Raw genomic sequence first — 6,952 nt, 5'->3', positions numbered from 1 at the left:
ACGGCTAACAATCTGCATACATGAACATCAACTAGCCACGAAACGACACGACCAGCTATCCTTAGTAGCCACACACGCGGATGACAAGCAACATGAATTCGACTGGGACAACACTACTATCATAGGGCAAGCCAGACAGAGAACAGCCAGGGAATTCCTAGAGGCATGGCATTCATCCACAAACTCCATCAACAAACACATCGACCTGGACCCAATATACCAACCACTACAGCAGACAGCTGAAACTGACAACCGGAAGCGGCAGGGACAGTCCACTATTAACACCGGAGGAAACATCAAAGAAGCGCTTCGCAGGAGGCTCCCAAGCACTGATGATGTCGCCTAGCCAGGGGACGAAACGTTTGGATGCGCAGGAAAATCTCTGCTGGATGTGAAAAGGGCATTGTTAATCACGTGACAGGGGAAATTGCAGTCCTTGAAACAGGAGGCCATCTGGGATGTCCTGCGTTGGAATGGCTCCTCCTGGGAGAAGATACTCCCAATTCCTCCGCCTCTGCTGTAAGTAAATTGGCAGTAAAGGATCGAATTTTTATAGGAGGAGGAGTGGATAGGAGATGGTGTTATCCAGGTCGCTGTGGAGGTCAGTGGGTTTGAAATAGATGATAGTGTTGAATCACTTGCTGGAGATGGCGACAGAGACCTCCAGGAAGGGGAAGGTGGTGTCCGAGATGGTCCAAGTGAACTTAAGGTCAGGGTGGAAGGTGTTAGTGAAGTTGATGAATTGTTCAACCTGTTCATGGGAGCATGAGGTGGCGCTCACGGTCATAGGCCAACTGCAGGGAAATAGGGTTAGTGTGAATGGACATTTTGGTCAGCACATACCAGTTTGGGCCGAAGGGCCTGTCTCCATGCTGTGGACTATGACTATAACTGAAACTTGCCTTGGGAAAACACACAACCTTTAATCTGGATCAGTGAACAGAATGCATAAAATGGTGAAATCCAAAGATTAGTTGGTATTTTTCAAATGGGAGGCTGTTTTGGTACCTTCTGCAAGTAAAATCCATTCAGGCCATCTGGGCTTAACCAGCTGGTACAGCATTTATTGCTCATCCCTAATTGCCCTGAAGATGAGTGCACTTCCAATGACGCCCAATCTTTTGTACAGCACCCAGGACAAAGCAGCCTGCTTGATTGCACTACATCCACAAACATCCATTTACAAAAGAACAAAAGCAGCAGAGACCCAGGAAGCTGTCTACTTGAAGTGCTATATCCTTTGGTTGACCGACAATACTGTTAGTGAGAGGAGTTCCAGGATTTGTTGCAGCAAAAATGAAAGAATAGAGCTAGGGTTAGCGTATGGATGGTGAGTGACTGGCAGGAACTTGGAGGTGGCAGTGTTTCCAGGTTTCCTTCTAGATGGCAATGGTCATCAGTTTGGAGGGCGCTATTGCAGCATCTTGGCAAGATGCTGCAATCCATCTTAAGGATACACATTACTGCCACAGTGTGTAGATGGTGGGAGTGAATGGATGTTTATGGATGTGGTTCAATCAAACAAGCTGCTTTGCCTGGAGTGCTGTGAAGATTCTTTAATGTTGTTGAACTGCACTCATCCAAGCAAGTAGGGAGCATTCCATTGACATGTGTTTTGTAAGCCATGGACAAGGGAGTCAAGAGGTGACTTACTCACTGCAGTACTCCTAGCTTCTGACCTGCTCTGGAAGGCACAGCAATCAGATCAATAGTTCAGCTTCTGGAAGTTACTAAGGAATTGGTCAGAAGGCAATTGAGAAGTCACAATATTAGATAAATGACAACTGTTAACAAGAGAAAAATTGTGTTTAAGAAGAAACGTACTGGGGTTGCTGATGGTGTCAGGAGTGTTGGTTGCATTGTGTCAGGCCCCTTAAATACAATCAAATCTGCTGTCATCACTCACTCCTCAAAGAAACCAACCCATACCCCCTTCATCCCTGCCATTCTCCAAAACCTCCTTGGAACATTCTGTCACCTTGCCGATCTTTCCTGGAATTCCACATTTAACATATTATGATCAGGTTGTTAACCCTGCTACATTACTGAAACAAATTTTGGGTGGCACGGTGGCTCAGTGGTTAACACTGCTGCCTCACAGCACCAGGGTCCCAGGTTCAATTCTGGCCTCGGGTGACTGTCTGTTTGGAGCTTGCACATTTTCCCAGTGTCTGTGTGGGTTTCCTCCGGGTACTCTGGTTTCCTCCCACGGTCCAAAGATGTGCAGGCCAGATGAATTTGCCATGCTAAATTGCCCATAGTGTTAGGTGCATTAGTCAGAGGGAAGTGGGACTGGGTGGGTTACTCTTCGGAGGGTCGGTGTGGACTTGTTGGGCCGAAGGGCCTGTTTCCACACTGTAGGGAATCTAATCTAATCAAAAAAGTCACAAATGACATTCTATGAAAATGTGACAGAAGTTCAACTCAGATCTGTAGTTTCTGACATAGTTTCTCACATCGCCCTTCTGTAACATCATCCTGTCTTTCAACTGGGTGGAACTGCATTAATCTGGTTCCACTATTATCATTTAATCGTATGCAGGAAGACACCATCATTAGTTTATCTTCATATTTCTAGTTATCTTTAGTGTAGAGGACCCCTTCTATTTCTAATCTACATGCTGTCCCATAGTAAGTACAATGGTATCACTGCAAGCTGGCTATGATAAATTGGAGAACGTTACTTAAAAGGGATTACAGTGGATAGGCAATGGCAAACATTTAAAAGGCACATGAATGAACTGCAACAATTGTTAAACAAAACTTAAACAGGAAAGGTGACCCAACCAAGGTTAACAAAGGTATTAGGGATAGCATTAGATCCAAGGAAGGGACTTAAAAATTGGCCAACAGAACAGTAGACCTAAGGATTGGAAGCAGCTTACATTTCAGTAAAGGAGGACAAAAGAATTAATTTAAGAGGGAGAAAAATAGAGTTTGAGAGTACATTTGCAGGGAACATACAGACTGATTGTTAAAGCTTCTATATATATGTAAAGAAAAAAGGAGTAGTGAAGACAAACATAGGTCCCTTACACAGTCAGAAACAGGCAAGTTATAATGGGGAACAAAAGCATGACAGATCAATTATAGGAATATTGGATGCATTGGTGGTTATCTTCCAAGACTCTGGAGAGTCTGGATTAGTCCCTATGGATTAGAAGGTAGTTAATATTCAAAAAAGGAAGTAGAGAGAAATCAGGGATTGATTGACCGGTTAGCCTGACATCAGTGGTGGGAAAATGCTAGAGTCTATTATAAAAGTTGGTAACTTGGTAAACAGTGATGGGATCAGATAGAGTCAGCATGGAATTACAAAATAGAAATCATGCTTGAAAAATCTTCTGAAAAATTGAGGATGTTACCAAGGGGGATAAGTGGGAACCAGTGGATGTAATTTACTTGGACTTTCAGAATATGAGCCTGGGGAATTCTCTGCCACAAAAAGAAAGGTTGAGGTCAAAACATTGAATGTTTTCAACAAAGTATTAGATACAGTTTTTAGGACTAATGGGATCAAAGTGTATGGGAGGCAGAAGGAACAGGATAGTGTTGGATAATCAATCATGGTAATATTGAATGATGGAGCAGATTAGAACTGCAAAATCTGCCATATTCTGTGTTCCTCTGCAATGTTATCCAATTAGTTTCTATACGCAAGCCAATATCATCCAGCCAGCTCTAACTCAACACCACCTCTTTCAATGCCTGCACTGTCCCTATATTGTAAATTTCTTAACGGATTAGATTAGATTAGATTAGATTACTTACAGCGTGGAAACAGGCCCTTCGGCCCAACAAGTCCACACCGACCCTCCGAAGAGCAACCCACCCAAACCCATTCCCCTACATTTACCCCTTCACCTAACACTATGGGCAATTTAACATGGCCAATTCACCTAACCTGCACATCTTTGAACTATGAGAGGAAACCGGAGCACCCGGAGGAAACTCACGCAGACACGGGGAGAATGTGCAAACTCCACACAGACAGTTGCCTGAGGTAGGAATTGAACTCGGGTCTCTGGTGCTGTGAGGCAGCTATTGAGGACAGTTTGATCATAGATTTCTCAGATTAAATTTAGTAAAAACTGAAGACACTGTTTGAGAGAAGGATCAGCTGGACTCGAAACGTCAGCTCTTTTCTCTCCTTGCAGATGCTGCCAGACCTGCGGTGATTTTCCAGCATTTTCTCTTTTGTTTACTGAAGACACTGTTTGATTCCTGTCTCAAAATCTGTTCTATCATTGCCCGCCAACTGTTAGCCTGTAACCACACTGTTCACAAACTCAAAATGAATTTTAAAACGTATAGCTGGCTGCCTTCAAGACTCGTATAAAAGCAAAATAGTGCAGATGCTGAAAATCTGAAACAAACAGAATGCTGGAGAAACTCAACTGGTCTGGCAGCTTCTGTGGAGAGAGAACCAGAGTTAATGTTTCAAGTATGGTATGACTCTTACTTCAAAATTCTTTATTTACCTCTCAGATTGCCTATTTTGATCTCTAACATTACCTGCTTCAATTCCCTGCCTAAACCTCTTCATCTTTCTCATGCATTCTCATCCTTAAGACTGTCCTTCAAACCTATCTCTTTGATAAAGCTACTAGTCACCTGATCTATTATCTCCTTAACTGTAAACAGAAAGTGCTGGAAAGATTCAGGTCAGGTACCAAGTGTGGAGACAGAATTAGAATCAATGCTTCAGATCAATCACCTCTCATGAGAACAAAGGTAATTAACTTGAAACATTAACTCTGACTCTCTGTCCACAGATGCTGATTGACCTGCCAAGTGTTCCTGACATTATCTTGTTTTTATTTCAGATTGTCAGAATTCACATATTTTGCTTTTGTCAAAGACAGTTTTTGAGGCTTGGTATCACATTTTGTTTGGAAGTGCCTCTTAATCGCCTTGGGATGTTTTATTATATTGAAGGTGCTATCTAAATACAAGTGGTTAACATGCAGATAAAATGAGCAAGTATGAAGGCAAATAGTATATTATCATATATTGCAATGAGGGAAGCAGTAGGAGTAAGGAAATCTAGGTGCAATTGTTTGGAGCTTGGATTAAACTGTACGGATTTGGTCTTTGTCCATGTAAAAATAGATTTGTCTTATGATTCATAAGATTGATTTCTGAGACAAAGATGTTGTCCAGTGAGGAGAGATTGAGTAGATTATTCACTAATTTTAGAAGAATGAGATGTGAAATTTTAATTAAGCAAATTCTTAGAGATTGACATGACAGATAAACGGAGGGTGTATCCCTAGCTGGAGAATCAAAATTACAGGTTATAGTTACAGGGAAAGAGCTTATCCATTTAAAATTTAGATGAGGAGAAATTTCTTCATTCAGTATTGTGCACTTTAGGATTCTCTACCCTAAAAGGTCTCTGGCGATATGTAGAAGACAAAGATCAACAAGTTCTTGGGCAATAAGGGAATCAAAAGGCTATGAGAAAGTAGAATTGATGTAAAAAGTCATCCACAATCTTAATGAATAACAGAGCAGGCATTAGTGACTGAATGGCCAGCGCCTGTTCCCATATCCAGTCAGTGCAAGACTCACCAAAGTTCTTCAGGAATAAGACACTGTTGTGCAACAGGAAGATGTTTGGAGCCCAATAAAGTTACATATAATTCAGTATTTTCAAAATTGCAAACTGTATCTTGTTAAAAATGTGAATAGAAGAAAGTTTGGGAGAAATTCTAATTTTAGGTTATCAAAATACCATTGTTTGAAGTGTGAAAGTGTAATTACATTCTGGTAGTATTATATCACATCAGGATATTTAAAACAACTGTTCTTTTTGATAATTGACTAACACTTAATTCTGAGAAGAAACGGGATTCATTCTTAGAATTGACTGCCATTCTGTATATGTTTAAAACACTATGGATTTCAGCAGGTTTCTTTTATCTTCATCAAGATTGCCTGCTGACTGTAAAAGGTTGTTTTAACATGCAAGTTGCGATACAAACAATGAGTTATCAGGTTTACCTAGTCTTCCAACTGGAAAACATATTCCAGTGTAACAGATGAAAACATATTCACAGTTTACATATTTCAGTGAAATAAAACAAAGAACTGCAAATACCGCAGATCTGAATCAAAAACAGAAATTACTGAGAAATCAAAAGGTCTGGCACTATCTGTAGAGAGAAAGCAATATTAACATTTTGAATCGAATGACTCTTTGTCAGAACTAATGACAGCTTGGAAAAAGTGAAATAAAACCTCATATTTAAGTAACTTGGATTAGGGAACCAAATGCAAGTTTCAAGTTTTCTCAGATGCACTGAGGTTTTAAATCACCTTAAAAGCAGCTGAGTGAGGGAACTAACACCTGGCATATGTTGCACAAACATGACTAAATGTGAAGTTTTTCACTTCCGTATGAGAAACGAAGAGAGAAATGTGATCATACAAGAGGATTTGGGTGTCTTTGTTTACCAGTCAAGGAAAGCATGCAAGCAGGTGCAATTATTTGATTTGATTCATTGACTGTTGTCGCATGTACTGAGATACAGTGAAAAGTATTGTATTGCTTGCTAACCAGACAAATTGTACTATACGCAAGTACATTAGGGTAATAGAACAGAATGCAGAATATAGTATTACAATTAAGGAGGCAAATGGTACATTGGCCTTCATTGCAAGAGGATTGAGTTCAGAAGTAGGGATGACTTATTGCAGTTATGCAGGGTTTTGATGAGACCTGAAGTATTGTATGATATTGTTCTCCTTACCAACTAAGCTGGGTAACAGCTACATGCACTCTCAGCACTGCAAGGTTCTGTGCACAGCGATTGGCATCAGCATACAGCTTTGACTTCTGGTTCAGGAAGTTGATGCATGCACAGATTTTGGAGGCCCAGGCAGCCGGGAAGAAATTAGAGGGAATGCTGCTTACGACATAAGAAAGAATGCTTGCCATACATGGAGT

The 6,952-nt window shown here is 41.0% G+C and overlaps 1 protein-coding gene across 6 annotated transcripts in view; it reads right to left on the bottom strand.

Annotated features, from left to right (window-relative positions):
- nfyc (nuclear transcription factor Y, gamma) overlaps positions 1 to 6,952 on the bottom strand; it is an 86,499-nt gene that overhangs the window by 58,736 nt on the left and 20,811 nt on the right. The window contains exon 1 of one of the 6 annotated variants that reach the window (XM_043717962.1): positions 1,654 to 1,672. The exons of the other annotated variants lie outside the window; for them this stretch is intronic. The gene's annotated coding sequence lies outside the window, so the exon portion shown is untranslated. Of the gene's footprint in view, positions 1 to 1,653; positions 1,673 to 6,952 lie in introns of those variants that run through there. 6 annotated transcript variants of the gene reach the window in all.

The sequence above is a fragment of the Chiloscyllium plagiosum genome, chromosome 27, assembly GCF_004010195.1.
Source record: "Chiloscyllium plagiosum isolate BGI_BamShark_2017 chromosome 27, ASM401019v2, whole genome shotgun sequence".
NCBI classification, from domain to species: domain Eukaryota; kingdom Metazoa; phylum Chordata; class Chondrichthyes; order Orectolobiformes; family Hemiscylliidae; genus Chiloscyllium; species Chiloscyllium plagiosum.
This window is presented reverse-complemented; position numbering and strand designations above follow the sequence as displayed.